Genomic DNA, 22124 nt, shown 5'->3' with positions numbered 1-22124 from the left:
AGCTTGCAAAGAAATGTAGGGCAGGACAATGCACAAAAAATATGTGTAAGAACTATGATAGAAGTTGATAATGGATTATGTAATGATAATGCATTACACACTAGACAAGTTTTGGACACAGCATCATCACAGTGTTCTGAAGCATGGCTCAGCATTTTTTGTCATCCAAAAGTCATCATTTTAGAGTGTGCTCTCTTTACTGCCTTTTCTTCTTTAAAAAAAATCTTATCAAAGTACTGAAAGCATAGAGTACCATGATGAGAATACTGAGCTGCTATATCATGATTCATAACAGTACTCAAATTTGGTAGTGAAGTTGGGAACTAAACTCATTCGAAACACTCATTCCTTGGTTGCACTGATGTACCACCAGGATTCTTATTTCCAAGATGGCTACAGATTCAAAACGACAGTATAAAACAGATTTCAAAGGACAAGGTAGCAAACCTAGCATTCTGACAGTTTTCTCTCTGTGTGCCCCAGTTATATCACCAATCCGTGGAAAAGATAAATTTAATCAGAAATTGTTTTGACTGAAATGTCAGGGCACTAATTGGATGACCTGCATAATTTAGGGACAATTATTGTTGAAGAATATAGGGAAGTCCAAGCACATTATAAATCACCTTTATTTAGAAATTACCCATCATTCTCCTGTCATATATGTTCATGGTATGTAGATATAAGGCCCTTGGAAAGCAGTTATGATACTGTGAGTTGAGAAAGGTGGTGTTTCCATGATGTGCTTGTGAATTTATAAGAGGAGCAAGGGGGGGAGGGAGGGAGAGAGAGGGAGGAGAAGGAGAGGGAGGAGAAGGAGGGAGGGAGAACGTACATGTGTCCTCAGGCAGCTGCATTCTCCAGGTAAGACCATTGGTTTCCCAGAGTCTTCCCAGAAATGCATATGAAGTTTCTTAAATACCCTGTGGCTGAAGATCTGGTTTATGTACATATAGAAGGCTCCACAATGTTATCATATGACAAAATCTTTAAAAGGTAGTAAAGGATATGATTTAGCTGGGCACGGTGGCTTACACCTATAATCCTAGCTACTCAAGAGAGTGCGATCTTCAGCTTGTGATTTGAAGCCAGCTCAGGAAAGAATATCCTTAAGACTTTTTTTTCAATTAACCATCAGAAAACAGGAAGTGGCTCTGTGCCTCAAAGTGGTGGAGCACTAGCCTTGAGCAAAAAAGCTCAGGGATAGCTTCCAGACCCTGAGTTCAAGCTCTAGACTGACAAAGAAAAAAGAAAGAAAGAAAGAAAAAAAGAAAGAAAGAAAGAAAGAAAGAAAGAAAGAAAGAAAGAAAGAAAGAAAGAAAGAAAGAAAGAAATAAAGAAGGAAAGAAAGAAAGTAAGAAAGGAAGGTGATTTACAGAGGCGTTACAGTTATATAAATCAGATAAAGAGTATGTTTCTTTTTGAATAATGTCTTTTTGAATAAAGCCTTCCCTGGCTTCCTTACAGTTTATCCCTTCCAAACCTACTCACATATTGTATAGTTCATTTTCAATGTAATATCTAGTGAGTATCACTGCTACATCTGTTTACCCTTTGTCTCACAAAAAAAGACAGATAAATATAAAAACAAGACAAAAGAAAAAGAAATCAAGATAAAAGGGAAAAAATACATCTTGTTTCCATTTCCTGGAATTAATTCCAATAAATATAATTTTATATGATCAGATGTGCATAGCTATAGCATTGTGATCTTCTCCTAAGACTAGCCTCCTTTTATCTCACTGTGTTTGAATGCCTTGAGATTCATGTATATGTGTTTTGTTTTACCATCCAGTGTTTTACTGATAGATTCATATGTACATACTAGTTACCACAAATAAGGTAAACCAGGCAAACCTTGTTTCTTTGGGTTTGACTTATTTTGCTTAACACAATTTTTTCCAAGTATTTCCATTTCCTTAAGAATGGTAGAGAGATGATAGATGAGTAGATTTCCATTGTGCATTTATACCACATTTTTTTGATCCATTCATCCACTGAGGGGCATCTGGGTTGATTCCATGTCTCTGTTATGGTAAACAAAGCTGCAATGAACATGGTTGTGCCAGTAGCTTTAGTTTGGCCTTGTTTGTGTTCTATTTGATAAAGGCTTAGGAATAGAATTGCTGGGTCATAGGGAAGCTCTATGTTCAGTTTTTTGAGGAACCTTTATACTGCCTCCTAGAGTGGTTGAAAAGTTTACATTCCTGCCAACAATTTTTCTAATAGCAGCTTTGAAATCGGTTTACTTAGAATTTAGGTATGTAATTACCATTCTAATGAAATATTTCCTTTTATTTCTCTTCACTGTATCTCCTTAAAGAAGGGTATTCCTAGCAGCTCACAAAAAGTCTCGAATTCAGCAAGGTTACAATTACAAGTGGTAAATAGTAGCAATCAGAGAAATACTACAAAAGAAATATTCAGAAGTCTAAAAATTAATAAAAGTCTCAAAACCAAATGATACCATTGTCAATAAATACTAAATAAAGGTCTGGCAGTAACAGTTGTGTAATGGTAAACTGATATATACAGTCAAGAATGTTGAGCATTTATCATTTTTTACTTTATATTTTTCATCTCCTCTAAGCTTATCTGCCAATGCTTTCTTTTTCGGGGGTCCAGTCGTGGGGCCTGAACTCTGGGCCTGGGTGCTGTCCCTCAGCTCTTCAGCTCAAGGCTAGCGCTCTACCACTCAAGCCACTGTGCCACTTCCGGCTTTTGTTTTTTTGCTTATGTGGTACTGAGGAATCGAACCTAGGGCTTCAGGCATGCAAGGTAAGTGCTCTACCACTGAGCCACCTTCCTAGCCCCTGCTAATGCTTTGCTACCTGAGATGCCATTATCTAGAATTTGATTTTCAAGTAAACCATCTCTATTTCTCACCTTAGCCACTATATCTCCAGGAGTCTTTGCTCACTGTGAACATTAATTCAGGAGATTTGATTAGATGACATTTAATGGGCTCAAACTGATGCTTTTTCTATTTCCTTGGGACATGTTAAATAACTTGCATTTCTATAAATAAATATTAAAAAATATAGTTTGTAAGATCCTCAAACACCTTAGAAAACAGATCAAGACTATTGATGACACCATGGAGAGAGATAAAATACCTAACTGTACATGTGCTGAACATGTGACTGAATACTGATGGTTGTTTCTTCCTCTCAACTTCTAAGCTTTGAAAATGTTTGGAATTATATTTTCTCATACATAAATTTTGTAACTGGTAAATTAATTTAAGCGATAAATTCTGTTCCAGTGAAACAAACAGCAGAAGCTAAGAAAATATTGCACATGCAAAATTTTTCTGTGTTTTCTTTTTCTTTCTGTTGGTTTCCACCACATTTCCTCCCATCCACACACAAGTGAATTCACATATGACCACAGAAGATGTAGATACTTGCTTTTTCCACATCTGGTTTGCCGTGAGAACACAAGTACCATGAAAAATACACTTAAGCCAAGGCCAAAATGGAAAAGGGAAAGACCCATATTAACATTGTCATAATTGGACAAGTCGATTCCAGCAAGTCTACCCTTACTGGACATCTGATCTACAAATAAGGTGGCATCTACAAGAAAACCATTGATAACTCTGAGGAGGCTGCTGAGATGGGAAAGGGCTCCTTCAAGTATTCCTGGATCTTGGATAAACTGAAGGTTGAAAGTGAGCATGGTATCAACATTGACATTTCACTGTGGAAATTTGACACCAGCAAGTATTTTGACTATAACCGATGCCCCAGGACACTTCATCAAGAACATGAATTCAGGAACATCACAGGCTGACTGTGCTGTCTTTATTGTTGCTGCTGGTATTGGTGAATTTGAAGCCGGTATCTCCAAGAATAGGCAGGCCCATGAGCATACTCTTCTGGCTTACACACTGGGTGTGAAACAGCTCGTTGTTGGTGTTAACAAGATGGATTCCACTAAGCCACCCTAATGCTAGAAGAGACAGGAGAAAATCCTTAAAGAAGTCTACACCTACATTAAGAATTTGGCTACAAACATGACATAGTAGCATTTGTGCCAATTTCTGGCTGGAATGGTGACAACATGCTAGAACCAAGTGCCAATATGCCTTGGTTCAAGAGATGGAAAGTCAACCATAAAGATGGTAGTGCCAGTGGAACCACCTTGCTTGAGGCTTTGGATTGTATTTTGCCACCAACTTTGTGCCAGCCTCTTGAGTATGTGTACAAAATTGATGCTATTAAAGCCGTCCCTGTGGGACAAGTGGTGACTGGTGTTCTCAAACCTGATTTGTTGGTCACCTTTGCTCCTGTCAATATCACAACTGAAGTGATGTCCGTTGAAATGTATCACCAAGCTTTGAGTGCAGTTCTTCCTGGAGACAATGTGGGATTAAACATCAAGAACATGTCAAAGATGTTCGCCATAGCAACATTGCTGGTGACAGCAAGAATGATCCACCCATGGAAGTAGCTGGCTTCACTGCTCAGATGATCATCCTGAACCATCCCAAATCAGTGTTGGCTATGGCCCTGTGTTGGATTTGTCACACAGCTCACATTGCTTGTGAATTTGCTGAGCTGAAAGAGAAGATTGATGGCCATTCTGTTAAGAAGATGGAAGATAGCCCTAAATTCCTGAAGCCTGGTGATGGTTCCACCATTGATATGGTTCTAAGCAAGTCCATTTGTGTCGAGATCTTCTCTGGGTTGTTTGGCTATTCTTGATATGAGGCACACAGTTGCTGTGTCTGCTGGAGCTGGCAAGGTCATCAAGTCTGCTCAAAAAGCTCAGAAGGCTAAATGAATATTTATTACCCCTAACACCATCCACTTCAGTCATAACCAGTGGTGGATAAACAGTCTCAGAACTAAACAGAGAGTCCGGGACAAAGGAGCCAGATGCAGCAGGCGAGCGGATTCTACTCAACACCAGCAAGAACCGACAAGGAGCAGACATCTTCATCCAGCAGTTCGCAGACCAGAGACGACCCAGGAACTAAGACTGGGGGTGAGTAGAAGCCTGACATCCTCACTCCTTCTCAGGGAGCAGAGGAGGGAAGGCCACCCCTCCAAACCCCCCAGTACCGGAGATCTCCATCTTGGATACCGACAAAGCTCCGAGGAGCTGCTAGCTCCAGCTCAGGCCTTGGAATAAAACGAGTCATTTAGCAGGTCACAAGAACTTAAAGGCGGTGTGACCTGCCAGACTCAGCTCCACCCAGGGAAAAGTCACCCAGCTCGGGTGCCAGCCCTAGGAGTGGCTTTCTTCATTGGGTAATCAGAGCCAGAGGCTGCCCCTCCCTCTAACAGCCTCGACAAGCAATTGAAAATCAGTAAACAGAAACCCTGAGAATGGCTCCAGGCTGGGCTCTGTGAGGTTTTCACAAACCAGCCCCGGAAAAGCTACTAGAACCTAGCCTCATCACTGCACCCCCCTCTTTTGTGATACTCAAAGCAGATCTGTATCCCAATGAACTATCCTGGGAGGAGGATTGCCAAATCCTGGGTAAAGCAGAGCATTTTACTGCCTGTTCGAACAAACTGACTTAAGAAACCAACCAAACCACAGGACCACAAGCAGACCAGAGACTCCAACAAGAGGCTGGTTAAGGACACAAGGGAGATACAGGATTTTTCCCACTCCTCCCAAAAGAAATCAAAGAAGTTTTTTGGTTTTGTTTGTTTGTTTGTTTGTTTGTTTTTTCTTTTTTCTCTTCTTCGTCTTCTTTTTTTTTTTAGTTTTTATTTTTGGTACCTTATATAATTTTTTTTTTCTTTTCTAAAACTTTTTTCAATCTTTAATCTTTGCCTTTTTTTGATAAAAAAAATTGTTTTCCAGAAACTTTCTTTTCCTCTTAAAATTTTTATTTTGGGGATACGGGAGTGTGCGTTTTTGCTTTCTTTTTTGGTCTTCTTTCTCTCTCTTTTTGTTTAATTATCTTTTTGTTTTTTGTTTAGATCTACTGAACTTCTCATCTTTTTGTTCTTCCTTTCTTATCCTTTTCACCTTCTCCTCTCTTTCGTTCTTCTTTGTGTGACTTAATTCTTGTCCTACACATCCTCAGATAAACCCATAGTTGACTATTAGACCCTATCCCCCATTGTGTACACACTTAATCCACAAATTTATTACTCAAGTCAAAACCTCTAAGACTTAAATTCCTTAATAGCAGTACTACCCCTTTATACCTACATAATATTTTAAGCATTTTTATTTTTAAATTTTTCACATCTCCTTTAGATCCCTCCCCTTCTCTCAATAAATTCACGTTCTTATCTAAATAGATTGTTATCGTTCTACATAGTTTTATTAATTTCTACCTTTCTATTTTTTCTGGTCACTTTTCTTTTCCCATTCCTTTTCTTATTTTTTTTTCTTTTTTCTCTCTTTCTACTTTCATCCTACCCAACCTATTTCCTGCTTTGAGATTAAGATTTAGTTAACTCTCTCTGAGCCTCCCCACATAAATCTAACCATATTTTTTTACCCACATCTCTCCCTAACCCTAATAATTTCTGGTCTTCCAAATTCTTCTTTGGGGTTCGTAGCCCTTTAACGTATAGTTGTTTGATGCTGAATAGATGTATCTGTTGAACTAGATTGTATCTGTAGACTATTGACTATGCAAATTCAGACTGGGGTTGATCCTTGCCTTAAGATAGTGTTCTAGCACAAAACTGGTGCTATTTTCATCTCAAATGGGCAGAGTAAGCAGGAAAAACACAAGAAAAATGGCAAATCCGGGTATCTCAATTCCCAATCCCAATAATCAGGGGACAGAACAGATAATGAATAATCCAGAGGAGAATTCCCAAATAGCTTTACAAACACTGCTGGCAAACATGATAAATCAAAAGATTGAAAGCATACAAAGGTCTCTGTATGAGAGTGATAGGGAGAGAGAGGAGGCATTCCGAAAGTTTATACAGGAATATCATAAGCATGAGAAAGCTACTCAAAAGCTGATACAGGATTTGCATGAGCAGCTTGAGAATACTCAAAGAGAAAGGCAAGAATGGCGTGAACAGGCTGAGAACACTCAAAGAGAACTACAGGAATCCCACGAACGGGAGGAAGATAATCAAATAATAATACAGGAATTGAGAGAGCAAGAAGAGAATACACAAAGATCACTAAAGGCATTCATGGAATCAATGCTGAATGGAACCCAACAGAAGGAACGGGAGTCCAAGGAAACCATAACCAATCAACTAAGTGATCTGAGAATAAACACTGTACATCAAATTAAGGAAGTAAAGAAGTTCATAGAAGATATAAACCAAAGCTTCAACAAAGAACTTGAAGCCATCAAAGCTGACCAATTAGAAGGAAAAGAGATAAAAAACAAAGTAGAAAGTCTTGACAGAAGTTTAGACCATGCAGAAGACCGAAACTCAGGGATTGAAGACAGCCTAGATATTATAGAGAAAGAACATACAACCATCCAAGACAAGTCCAAGAAATATGATAGATCTATCCAACACCTGGAAGACACCATCACAAGGCCTAATCTAAGGATAATGAGTGTAGAGGAGCACCTAGAAACAGAAGTTAATGGTCTAGGAAATTTGTTTAACAAGATCCTAGAAGAGAACTTCCCAAACATGCAAAAAGATAGCCCTATTCAGGTACAAGAAGCTTTTAGAACTCCAAACAGACTAGACCAGAATAGGACATCCCACCATCACATTATAATCCACACAGGATCAACTCAGACCAAGGAAAAGATCCTTAAAGCTGTCAAGGAGAAAAGGGTAATCACCTATAAAGGGAAACCAATTAGAATCACCTCAGATTTCTCAGCAGAGACAATCAAAGCAAGAAGAGCCTGGAATGATGTATGCCATGCCCTAAAAACAAACAACTATCAACCAAGAATACTGTACCCAGCTAAACTCTCCTTCATAACTGAAGTCCAAATAAAAACCTTCCATAGCAAAGAAAAATTGAAACAATACATCTCCACCAAAGGAGCACTACAAAAGTTTCTTAAAGATGTCCTACACATAGAAAACCAACAAGACCACAATAAAGGTCAAGAAACTGCACCCAAACTGAGAATCCAAGAACCATAGGAAGAACCCAGTTTTCACAGTCCTCAAGAAGGTGGATAACATGGCAGGAACTCCCAAATACCTCTCAGTCCTTTCTCTTAACGTTAACGGACTTAACTCTCCAATTAAGCAACATAGACTGTCTAGTTGGATTAAAAAACAAGACCCTTCTCTCTGCTGCCTTCAGAAGTCACATCTTGCCAGTAAAAACAAAGACATTTTCAATGTTAAAGGTTGGAACAAAATCTACTAAGCAAACGGCCCCCATAAACAGGCGGGAGTTGCAATCCTAATATCAGATAAAATAGACTTCAAATTAAAATTTGTGAGAAGAGATAAAGAAGGTCGCTACATACTTATTAAGGGATCTCTCTTTCAGGAGGATATTACAATTCTAAATATCTATTCGCCAAACAATGGAGCACCCAAATTTATCAAAGAAACACTACTTTCCCTCATATCCCATATAACTCCAAAGACATTAATTGTTGGGGATTTTAACACACCACTCTCCCCACTAGATAGATCAAATCGGCAAAAACTCAACAGAGAAACTGCAGATCTAAACAGCTGCATAGATCAACTAGATTTAACAGATATCTACCGAACATTTCACTCAGCAGCATCAGAATACACGTTTTTCTCAACAGCACATGGAACATTTTCTAAAATAGAACACACTTTAGGCCACAAAGCAAACTTGTCTAAATTCAGAAACATTGAAGTTATACCTTGCATTCTCTCTGACCACAAGGGAATAAAATTAGAACTCAACACCAAAAGCCACCAAAGAAAGTCCGGTATCACATGCAGGCTGAACAACACACTGCTGAATCATGAGTGGGTCATGGAAGAGATTAGAAAGGAAATTAAAATATTCATGGTATTCAACAAAAATGAACACACAAATTACCAGCTCCTCTGGGACACAGCAAAAGCAGTACTCAGAGGCAAGATTATAGGTCTGAGCTCCTACATCAACAAATTGGAGATATCTGAAACCAACAATTTAATGAGACATCTGAACATCCTTGAAAAAGAACAGCAAGATGAACCCCAATCCAGTAGACGGAAAGAAATAATTAAAATTAAATCAGAATTAAATGAATTAGAATCCAAAAGAACTATAGAAAGAATCAACAAAACAAAGAGTTGGTTCTTCGAAAAACTTAACAAAATTGACAGACAGATAGTAAATCTTATCAGAAAAAGAAGAGAACACACCCAAATAAATAAACTCAGAGACGAGAATGGAAACATCACCAAGGAACAACCGAGATTCAAACCATTATAAGGGAATACTTCCCAAAACTTTATGCGAATAAGTTTGAGAACTTGACAGAAATGGACCTTTTCCTAGCAAATATTGACATGCCATAACTAAACCAAGATGAGTTAAACTATCTTAACAGGCCCATATCAAGCATTGAAATAGAAACAGCAAGAAGAGACCTTCCAGCTAAGAAAAATCCAGGACCAGATGGTTTTACAGCGGAATTCTACAAGGCCTTCAAAGCAGAGCTCACACCAATACTCCTCCAACTCTTCAATGAAATTGAAAGAGAAAGTTCACTACCGAACACATTCTATGAAGCCATCATAACCCTTATCCAAAAACCAACCTGGGACTCGTCAAAGAAAGAGAACTATAGACCCATTTCTTTGATGAACATTGATGCAAAACTTCTCAACAAAATATTGGCCAACCGACTTCAACAATTCATCCAAAAAATCATACACCATGATCAAACAGGATTCATTTCAGGGATGCAAAGCTGGTTCAATATACACAAATCAAATAATATTATTCATCATATCAACAGAAGCAAGGGTAAGAACGACATGGTTATCTCAATAGATGCAGAAAAAGCATTCGACATGATCCAACACCCCTTTTTGATGAAGGTTTTGGAAAAATTAGGAATCCATGGAACATTCCTCAATACAATAAAGGCTGTATATGACAAACCTACAGTCAGCATTATACTTAATGGTGAAAAACTAAAGCCATTTCCTCTTAACTCACGAACAAAAGAAGAATGTCCACTCTCTCCACTTCTCTTCAATCTAGTATTAGAATGCCTAGCTACAGCAATAAGACAAGATGCAGACATAAAGGGGATCCAAATAGGGAAAGAAGAAATAAAACTCTCCTTCTTTGCAGACGACATGATCTTGTACTTAAAGATTCCCATAGACTCCACTCCCAAATTACTCAAGCTGATTCAAAACTTTGGCAAAGTAGCAGGGTATAAAATTAACCCCCGAAAAATCAATGGCTTTTCTGTATGCCAACAATGAGAAAGTGTGGATGAAATTAGGAAAGCAACTCCATTTGCAATAGCCCCACAAAAAATAAAATACCTAGGAATTAACTTAAGCAAAGAAGTGAAGGATCTCTATGATGAAAACTTTAAAATCTTGAAAAAGGAAATCAACACAGAACTAAAAAAATGGCAAAACATACCATGTTCCTGGATTGGAAAGATTAACATCGTGAAAATGGCAATACTTCCCAAGGCTATCTACAAATTCAACGCGATACCTGTCAAAATTCCAACCTCATTCTTCAAGGAAATAGAAGAGGCAATCCAAAAATTCATATGGAAAAATAAAAGACCCCAAATAGCAAAAACACTCCTCAACGGAAAGAACACTGCTGGAGGAATATCAATACCAAATTTCAAACTCTACTATAAAGCCATAGTAATGAAATCAGCTTGGTATTGGCATAAGAACAGACCTCAGAACCAATGGAATAGAATTGAAAACCCAGAAATGAACCTACAGACCTATAGCCATCTAATCTTCGATAAGGGAGCTAAAACAATAGAATGGAAGACAGACAGCCTCTTCAGTAAATGGTGCTGGCAAAATTGGTTAACTACATGTAGAAAACTAAAGCTAGATCCTTATATATCACCCTGAACCAGAATCAACTCCAAATGGATCGAAGACCTCGAAGTCAAAGCAGACACTCTGAAAACATTACAGGATGGAGTAGGAGAAACCCTAGGTCTCCTTGGCTCAGGCCGAAATTTTCTGAATAGAGACCCGGAAACACAAGAAATCAAAGAAAGGTTGGACAAATGGGATTGCATAAAGTTGCAGAGCTTCTGCAGGGCAAATGACATAGCTAGCAAGATCAATAGATAGCCCACGGATTGGGAGAAGATCTTTACTATCCATACAACGGACAAGGGTCTCATATCTAAAATATACTTGGAACTCAAATAATTATATCCCCCAACAATAAATCCTCAAAGAAACAACTGCCCAATGAACAAGTGGGCGAAAGACTTAAGGAGAAACTTCTCTGAAGAAGAAAGAAGGATGGGCAATAGACACATGAAGAAATGCTCAACATCCCTATCCATAAAAGAAATGCAAATCAAAACAACATTGAGATACCACCTCACTCCAGTTAGAATGGCAAAAATCAAGAACTCTAACATCAACAGATGCTGAGGGGATGTGGACAGAAAGGAACCTTACTTCATTGTTGGTGGGAATGTAAACTTGTTCAACCACTTTGGAAAGCAGTATGGAGGTTCCTCAAAAGACTTCACATAGAACTCCCCTATGACCCGGCAATCCCACTTTTGGGCATTTACCCAAATGTTTACAAATAAGAGCACACTAAAGCTACCAGCCCAACTATGTTTATTGCAGCATTATTTACCATAGCTAAGATCTGGAACCAACCCAGATGCCCCTCACTCGATGAATGGATCAAGAAAATGTGGTATATATACACAATGGAATTCTATGCCTCCATCAGAAAGAATGACAGTGCCCCATTTTTTAGGAAATGGAAAGACTTGGAAAAAATTATATTTAGTGAAGTAAGCCAGGCCCAAAGAAACATAGGCCTCATGGTTTCCCTTGTTTGCAATATCTAGTATATGTACGAGTCAAGCGGAAAAGGTCAGGTAATGTGATGTTAGGAAAATGAACCCTTAGATATGTATTTTAATGTTTTTTTCTTTCATGCATGTGTTTCTAACGCATTTATAAGATTATTTCTCCCCCACAGTAGAACCCCTGCTTTCACTATATTTGATGTCACTATAACTTGTGGAGGAGATCGGGAAAAACAAGTCGTTTAAGGATACAGGTGGACCTGTTGCAACAATGAGAAGTACAAGTTGTCATGTCCAAAACGAGCTTTACAACGTCGGTGCGGGGTGGGGGGGAGGATTGGGACTGGGCGTGGGGAGGGGGGAGGCTGGGAAGGGATGTGAAGGTTAAACAAAGGAGGAGGCTGCAATGCATGGTAAGAAATGTACGCATTATCCTGCCCATGTAATTGTAACTCCTCTGTACAGTATGTTCACAAATAAAATAAAATAAATAAATAAATAAAAAGAAAACAAGAATAAAAAAAAACAGTCTCAGAACTGTTTATCACAATTGAGCATTTAAGTTTAATAGTAAAAGACTGGTTAATGATAACAATGCATCGTAAACCTTCAGAAGGAAGGGAAAATGTTTTGTGGACTTTTTTGGGGTGTGTGGTAGTTTTAAGTTATTAGTTTTTAAAAATGAGTTCTATTTAATAGAAATAACATGACCAAAAATGTGTCACAGAATTTTGAGATCCATTAAAAAAGTTTAATGAGAAAAAAATGTGGTATTCACCGCTGGAACACATACTGAATTCAGCACTATGGTTATAAAAGTTATTAAGACTAACTACATATTTTCATTGTCAAATAATGATAGGGCATTACTCTGTAGCTAAACCACGGTAGTCTCCTATCAACTGCTTCTCTTCCTTCCAACTTGTTATAAAAGCAAGCAGATAACATGCACTTCTGCAATCTCCTTGAAAAGTGTTTTATTTTCAGGAATCAGTTGTGGGGGAAATGGTTTCCCATCAAAGCTCATACTGTCAAGTTTTTCTTATATATTCCTCCTCATATACCGAACTACTACAAAATGATGTGTGTTTTTCCTTTTAACTCAGCAATTTAAAACTGATAATTTAATTTTCCAATATGTATAACCTAGATTAAAGTATTTATGTTATAAAAAGTAGAAAGTATGGCATCATTGTCACATGCTTGTATTCCCTGCTATTTTGGGAATGAGGAATACATTAGTTCAAGATCAGCATAGGCAATTTATCAAGACCTTATTTCAAACAAATAGACAAAAATGAGAAAGATGTAATAAATGAGCAAGTCATTTAACCTATAAGACATTATTTTACTGAAGAATGAAGTGCAATAAAATTTGGGGGCAATAGATTTTGAGCTTTAGTTTACAAATGTACTAAGTAAATGAAACCCTTTTTTTAATTCTGTGAGGTTTTATCATGTTTTTCTTTGCCATCAGTTCTAAACCCCCAAATAAATCATTGCATTTTCCTTAGTCAATTATAATCATAAAGGTAAAAGGAATTATTTTCTTATATTTCCCATTTTTATCAATCTGATTTATTTGCACTAATCTTAGTGTCTATCAGCTATCATTTTCATTTGAAGACATACTTAAATACTTGTTTTAATTACGTCCTCTATGTAGTTACCTTACATTTTGTTTGCCTAAAAAGTTGATGTTCTTTTCAATGATAGGTAGACACCTGTATGAGTCTACAGATATATTCAAAACCTTATAGATACCATGATGTTTTATTTATCTTACCTTCTGTGTATTATTAGCTTAAATGATTGTGTCTTCCCAAATCCATATGCTGAAATTTTAAATCTCAATATTGGGGATTCTGAAATGGGGTTTTGGGACATAATTTAGTTTAAAGGATGACATAGGGTGGTGATCCCTTGATGGGCTTTATTTTCTTTTAAGAATAGAAAAAGAGTGGGCTGAGAGGGTGGCTCACTAGTGGACTGCTTGCCTTGCATGCATGAGGCCCTGGGTTCAATTCCTCAGCACACATAAGCAGAAAAAGCTGGAAGTGGTGCTGTGGCTCAAGTGGTAGAGCACCAGCCATGAGGATAAAAGCTCAGAGACTACCTCTCAGGCCCTGAGTTCAAGCCCCAGGACTGGTTCCAAATAAATAAATAAATAAATATGTAAAGGACCTTGTACACTACAATGCATAACTAAATCTATCCAAGACCATATTAGTCCTGTAAAACTCATAGTCCTGTGTTCCCAATATATGCCCCTAGCTAAGGATACTCAGGGGTCAAGGATTTGACCCCTGACAAAACAAAAGGGGGAAAGATATGGTGGAGGACATAAAGATGCAATATGACATTTGACTTGGATTTTGTAAAATGAATAATGAATGACTTTAACATATAAATATATGTGTGCTGTGGATAAGACTTCCCTAGTAAATCGTTAGTTTAGCTAGTAACTGTAATTGTAACTCTAACTCTGTAAACCTGTAATTCTGTAACTCTCTTTCTGCTGTTTTCTGAACAATGCAATCCCTATCCCAGCAGAACCATCACTACCCTTTGTTCTATTCCCCTGTTTCCCACAAGCAAAACCTTGGTGGGAAATTTAAACTTAAGGTGCACATTTCTTGTAACAATCATTGGCTAAAACCAACACCCAGTCTCCCCCTTTCCGCACCCTAGCCCAAAATGCTTAAAAGCCCATGTGTGCTGGCACTCAGGGCTGTTTCCTGGCTTGTCAGCACTTTTCGCTCAATAAAATCTTACATTTTCCCTGCTGACTGAGTGGTCTCATTGCCTCTTCCCACTACACAGAGGGGTTATAGTTACATAAGTTAAATAATTAGTGCATTTCTTTTTAAACAGTGGTACCCCCTCCCTGACTTTTTCCCACTTCCCTGCTCCACGAACTTAAATCATCTTCTGAACTGTGCTTTAATGAGTAGAAGTTGCTCTAGACACTACACTAGGAGTTATTTACCATCTCATTTTATTAGTTGACCTAGAAGTGTATCTCCTATTATTATCATACCTATTGTTATATTTGCTTTGAATTTTATTTCTGATTCTTAAGTAGAAAGTAAGCTATCAAGAATAAACACCATATTTTTCTGTTTTATGAATGGAATATACATGCCTAGCCTCAGAAGATAGGCTTGAAGATCAGTTTTTGAGGTATGTGTGAGAAAACTGTTCAGGAGTTCAATACTGAGCTAATTGCAGGAGGCAGGGAGAGAAGGGAGGCTATGGTATATGATAAATAAATATACGTCAAACACTTAGTTATGAAAAGCCAGGAAAGTTTAAATGATCCTGTATTACCTGAAGTTGGTAAAAAAACAAAAAATCACAGTTATGTGTACAGAGGCTCTATGCACGGAATTCTGGGTAATAAGGAAAAGAAGGTAGTCATTGGAGGATAAGCAGGAGTGTATTTATTTCTCTTTCTCTTGTTCTTGGTCCTCCAAGAAAATGTGATCTTTTTTAAATATATCATTCTCTTTATTAAAGCTAGGATCTCAGTAAACTATGCCATAGTTTTTGTATTAATCCCTGAAGAATAAGCAAAGTCATTAAAGTAGTGAATTTGTATGTCTGATGGACAAAGTGATAGTATCAGCTCTGAGAGCAGAAAAGATCATCAGTATGGCACAGATCATTGGTGTCTTGGATCTGGCTTGCTTGGTGGCAGAGAAATTCAGGATATCATGAGGAGGAACTACTGTCACAAAGGGAAATAAGCAAACGACAGAATAATGAGTTCAGGAAACCACAAGTTCAATAGAAAAGCGCATCGGAAATGTGACTCAAAAACCATCATTTTGGAAGCTTAGAAGGAGAGAATTTATGGATTCTGATTAAATGTAACATGTGTTTTTATTCCCTTTTCAACACTAAGAAAGATGAACCAATAGAACAACTCTGGAGATTTTTTTTTCAAATTAATATCTCATTTAGCTTTTTTTATTAATAACCTTTAAAAGATTTCATTTCTCACTTTTAACCTTTCATTTTACAGACATTTTAAATTGATTTATTCATTCCAAAATGGGAACCACACCAGAAAAAGCCTAGGATTAATAGCTCAGTATCTTCATTGATAGAACTAGGTATTGGCTGCTATCATTTCTATAAAAGCTGCTTTTCCACTAGCTGGGCATCCTTCTTTATGCTCTGGTTTTGCAGTTGCTCTTCATGATATCTCTGTAAGCCAGAAACATGGCTATGTTGAGTTTACTAGGTTAACAATTGATATTAGGTTCATTACACAGATTTGGGGTAAGTAAGTCGGTGGGTAGTGAACAAAAAATGATATTAGGTGTGTCTCTCTGCCTTAATATGAGGGACTCAGTATCATCTGCACATTCTTCTGTAGCTCACAGAAATAAATCAGTCCCAGAGAAGTTTCTAAACAGAAATGTTCATTGAACACCAAAAATTAGTTATGTATTAAAAGGCCCAAAGAAAAAGTACACTAAAATAAGAAAGAGACAAAGCTGGAGGAAAAAAAGATTTCTTATTAAGCAGAATGAAGTGAGATAATTGTGCTAATAATTGTTGGATGTGGAATAGATATCAACTTTCTAAGTAAACAATTATCTTGGAAAAGCTCTGCTTTCTGTATAAAATTATATATTTACTTTATTTGGTATTGCCATAGCACATATTTCTTTTTTGGTAAATATTAATATCAAATAACTTAGGCAAACATTTTTGTATAAGGATATATTATATGGCAGATATAATTAAGTAAGGTGATCTGAGTTTATGTATGATTATATTTATTAAGTAGGGTTATCTGAGTTTATGCTAAATGAAGTATATTTAGACCAAACTATTCAAGCTTGAGAAATAGAGGGACTTAAACAATATTTTTAAATGATTTCTCTAATATTTATGAAAAAATACAGGAACACTACAAGACAGTATATGATTTAATTAACCAGGTAGTTAGATTTACATATCAGGTTTACAACTTTTCCAACAGAGTCAGTCAGACCATAATAAATTAAATAAGAGCATAAGATTGCTTCTATCAGTGATGTAATAAGTTGAATGAGAGGTGTCCTTTGATGCTACACAAAGAGAGAACTGGCAAAAATATATACAAGAAAGTTATTCTGAGATATTAGACAACAGACTGATCAGGACTTTCTGTCTGAAAGAAAAGGAGAAGATTCAAATAAAATGAATGTATAATTTCTAGATTGCTACTTAGATGTATTACTTAGGCTTTAAAAGCATGAAATTCTAGGAGGCTGGGTAAAACCTCAAAACAGCTATAAACAATTCCCAAAATACAGCTAAAAAGTGGAGAGGGTTGAATTTCTACCAGCAGAAGTGGAGTGATCTTGTTGCTGAGGAGGTCAGAGAGGTTCCAAATGGTAATATCATACTAAAATACAGGTGAAATAATTCAAGAATAATGGCTAGTCTAAGTCTGCCTCACAGACTGAAGAGATCAAGGTAATCTGAAAATAATTGAATTGACTATTAAGGCATTCTGCACCATTCCTTAAATAAAGACAAATACTGCATGATCTCTTTCATATGTAGAGATTTTAAAAAGTGGACCTAGATGTAGGGTACTAAGTACAGAGATTGAGAAGGAAAAAGTCATAACAGGAGTCGGAATATGGTCCACAATGACTGTGCCTAGTGAAATATTGTATTGAACCCCACTAGTATGTAGAATTAATGCATACCAAACAAACAAATGATAAATTCAAAATTCAAATATTAACTGACTTACTAATAATTGAGATTAACTCACACTAAAAATTATTAATCATTCTATAAAGAATCTTCTGTATGTTCTTTACTTGGAGAAAAAGTGAAACTGTATATAGACCCAAATGATTATGTGTGTGTGTGTGTGTGTGTGTGTGTGTATCTGCCCCCTCACACACACACACACACATATATATATATATATATATATATATATATATATATATATATATAGAGAGAGAGAGAGAGAGAGAGAGAGAGAGAGAGAGAGTACACATAACTTGTGAAGTCTTAAAATGCTTTTTGAAAATTCTATTAAAAATATACTAAAGCAATAAGGCAAGAGGCAAACATGAAGATGATCCAAATAGGCAAAGAAGTAAAGCTCTCCATCTTTGCAGATGACATGATTCTCGTGCTCGTAGCTCACGCCTGTAATCCTAGCTACTCAGGAGGCTGAGATCTGAGGACCATGGTTCAAAGGCAGCCCCAGCAGGAAAGTTCGTGAGACTCTTATCTCCAATAAACCACTAGAAAACCGGAAGTGGCACTGTGGCTCAAGTGGTAGAGTGCTGGCCTTAGCTGAAGAGCTGAGGGAAAACGTCCAGGCCCAGAGTTCAAGCCCCACAACCGCCCCCCAAAAAAAAAAAAGATTCTGTATTTAAATAACCCATAGACTCCTCTCCCAAGTTACTTGAGCTGATCCAAAACGTTGGAAAGTAATAAGGTATAAAATTAACCCACAAAACTTAATAGCTTATCCATATGTCAATGAGAAGAGCAAGGCTGAAATCAGAAAAGCAACTCCTTTTGTAAGAGCCTCAAAAGAATACCTTGGAATTACCCACACATGTGAAGGACCTCTATGATGAAAACTTTAAAAACTTGACAAAGGAAATTGAAGTAGATTTAAGGAAATGGAAAAACCTCCCATGTTCCTGGATTGGAAAGATTAACATCGTGAAAATGGCAATACTTCCCAAGGCTATCTACAAATTCAACGCAATACCTATCAAAATTCCACCCTCATTCTTCAAGGAAATAGAAGAGGCAATCCAAAAATTCATATGGAACAATAAAAGACCTCGAATTGCAAAAACGCTCCTCAACGGAAAGAACACGGCTGGAGGAATATCAATACCAAATTTCAAACTCTACTATAAAGCCATAGTAATCAAAACAGCTTGGTATTGGCATAAGAACAGACCTCAGGACCAATGGAATAGAATTGAAAACCCAGAAATGAACCTACAGACCTATAGCCATCTAATCTTCGATAAGGGAGCTAAAACAATAGAATGGAAGACAGACAGCCTCTTCAGTAAATGGTGCTGGCAAAACTGGTTAACTACATGTAGAAAACTAAAGCTAGATCCTTATATATCACCCTGCACCAGAATCAACTCCAAATGGATCAAAGACCTTGAACTCAAAGCAGACACTCTGAAAACATTACAGGATGGAATAGGAGAAACCCTGGGTCTCCTTGGCTCAGGCCGAAATTTTCTGAATAGAGACCCGGAAACACAACAAATCAAAGAAAGGTTGGACAAATGGGATTGCATAAGGTTGCAGAGCTTCTGCAGGGCAAATGACATAGCTAGCAAGATCAATAGAAAGCCCACGGATTGGGAGAAGATCTTTACTAGCCATACAACGGACAAGGGTCTCATATCTAAAATATACTTGGAACTCAAAAAATTAAACCACCCAACAACAAATCCTCAAAGAAACAACTGCCCAATAAGTAAGTGGGTGAAAGACTTAAAGAGAAACTTCTCTGAAGAAGAAAGAAGGATGGGCAATAGACACATGAAGAAATGTTCAACATCCCTAGCCATGAAAGAAATGCAAATCAAAACAACATTGAGATATCACCTCACTCCAGTTAGAACAGCAAAAATCAAGAACTCTAACAACAACAGATGCTGGAGGGGATGTGGACAGAAAGGAACCTTACTTCATTGTTGATGGGAATGTAAACTTGTTCAACCACTTTGCAAAGCAGTATGGAGGTTCCTCAGAAGACTTCACATAGAACTCCCCTATGACCCAGCAATCCCACTTTTAGGCATTTACCCTAATGTTTACAAAAAAGACCACACTAAAGCTACCAGCACAACTATGTTTATTGCAGCATTATTTACCATAACTAAGATATGGAACCAACCCTGATGCCCCTCACTCGATGAATGGATGAAGAAAATGTGGTATATATACACAATGGAATTCTATGCCTCCATCAGAAAGAATGACATTTCCCCATTTGTTAGGAAATGGAAAGGCTTGGAAAAAATTATATTAAGTGAAGTAAGCCAGGCCCAAAGAAACATAGGTCCCATGGTTTCCCTTATTTGCAATATCTAGTATATGTATGAGTCAAGCGGAAAAAGTCAGAGAATGTGATGTTAGGAAAACGAACCCTCAAATATGTATTTTAATGTTTTTGTTTCTTTCATGCATGTGTTTCTAACGCATTTATAAGATTATTTCTTTGTTGCTTTGTATGTCCCTCCCCCACAGTGTAACCCCCGCTTTCACTATATTTGATGTCAGTATAACATGTGGAGGAGACGGGGACAAACAAGTCTTTTAAGGATTCAGGTGGACCTGTTGCAACAATGAGAAGTACAAAATGTCATGTCAAAACCAGTTTTACAATGTCGGGGGGGGTATGACTGGGTGGGGGGGAGGGGGGAGGCTGGGAAGGGAGGTGAAGGGTAAACAAAGGAGGAGGCTGCAATGCTTGGTAAGAAATGTATGCATTATCCTGCCCATGTAATTGTAACCCCTCTGTACAGTATGTTCTCAAATAAAATAAAATTAAATTAAAAAAAAAAAAAAGAAAACTGAAGTTAGATCCTTATTTATTACCCTGCAACCAGATACTCTGAAAATATCACAGGAAGGGACAGGGGAAGCACTAGTGCTTCTTGGCAAAGGTTGAAAGTTCCTAAATAAAGATCCAGCAACACAACAAATCAAAGAAAGGCTGGATGAATGAGATTGCATGGCAAAGGACATAGTTAATAAGATAAATAGACAACCCACAGAATGGGAGAAGATGTTTAGTAGCTATACATCAGTCAAGGATCTCATATCTAAAATATACTTAGAGCTCATACCATTGCCCCACACCCCAAAAAAGTCCTCAAAGAAATAGCAACACCATTAATAAATGGCTAAAGACTTAAAGAGAAACTTCTCAGACAAAGAAACTAGAATGGTTAATAGACATATGAAGAAGTTTTCAATATCTCTGGCCATAAAAGAAATGCAAATCAAAACTACAACAAGATTCCATTTCATCCCAGTTAGTATGGCCATTATCAAAAAAGAATAGTAACAGGTACTGGCAGGGATGTGGCCAAATGGGAATGCTACTACATTGTTGGTGGAAATATAAACTTGTTCAACCACTCTGGAAAGCAGCATGGAGGTTCCTCAAGAGACTAAACTAAATATAGAGTTCCCCTTCGGCCCAGCAATCACATTCCTGGGCCAAATGACCACAAACAAGGCTGCAGTAAAGTCACTGGCACAACCATATTTATTGCAGCATTATTTACCAAAGCTGGGATATTGAGTCAATCCAGATGCCCCTCAGTAGATTAATGGATCAAGAAAATGTGATGTGATGTGTGTGTGTGTGTGTGTGTGTGTGTGTGTGTGTGTGTTTATGTGTGTTCTATGGAGTTCTATGCTTCCATCAGAAAGAATGGCATTGCCATATTAGTAAGGAAATAAAAAGACTTGGAAAAAATTACATTCAGCGAAGTAAGCCAGACCCAAAGAAAAAGACTTCAAGGTCTCCCTCATTTGTTATAACCAGAATATGTATAGGATAATCCCATCAGAGGAGCACAATCGTTCAATAGCTATGTGCATATGACTATATAAAATGATGTTCATTGAAATGAATTTCAAGAAATGAAAACAGGAGGGGTTTTTTTGGTTTATTTTTAGTGTTCTGTTTGCAATTCTTTCTTTTTTTTCTTTTCCCTTTGGTTTATTCCATGTCATCACTGCTGTTGATTTCTGCATCTTTTGTTTTCTATATAAGTTAATTTGATTTGGGGAAGGGAAAGGGAACCACAGAAGCAGTAGGACAAAGGGTGAACCAATGCAACAGTGATACTCACTAGACACTAAGTTGGAAATGAACTTTAGAACTTATATGGGAGAGTAGTTGGGGGGTATGTGGGAGAAATGATTGAAGAGATAATGCTGTTCAAAATGAAATATACTCATTACCTTATTTATGTAACTGTAACCTCTCAATATATCACCTTTACAATCAAATCAAACATAATCTAATAAAAACATACTCAAGGGGCTTGGAAGGTATCTTAGCGGTAGAGTGCTTGCCTTGCATGCATGAGACCCTGGGTTCGATTCCTCAGCACCACATAAGCAGAAAAGCCAGAAGTGATACTGTGGCTCAAGTGGTAGAGCATTAGCCTTTAGCTGAAGGGCTGAGGAG

General features: G+C 37.4%; 1 pseudogene; it reads left to right on the top strand.

Annotated features, from left to right (window-relative positions):
* Window positions 1–3477: 3477 nt before the first annotated feature.
* LOC122097840 lies at window positions 3478–4788 on the top strand (annotated as a pseudogene).
* Window positions 4789–22124: the final 17336 nt, after the last annotated feature.

Source organism: Dipodomys spectabilis, unplaced genomic scaffold, assembly GCF_019054845.1.
Source record: "Dipodomys spectabilis isolate Male_0828 unplaced genomic scaffold, ASM1905484v1 ptg000436l, whole genome shotgun sequence".
NCBI classification, from domain to species: Eukaryota; Metazoa; Chordata; class Mammalia; order Rodentia; family Heteromyidae; genus Dipodomys; species Dipodomys spectabilis.
Note: the sequence above shows the minus strand (reverse complement) of the source record. Positions and strands in the feature narration are given on the sequence as shown.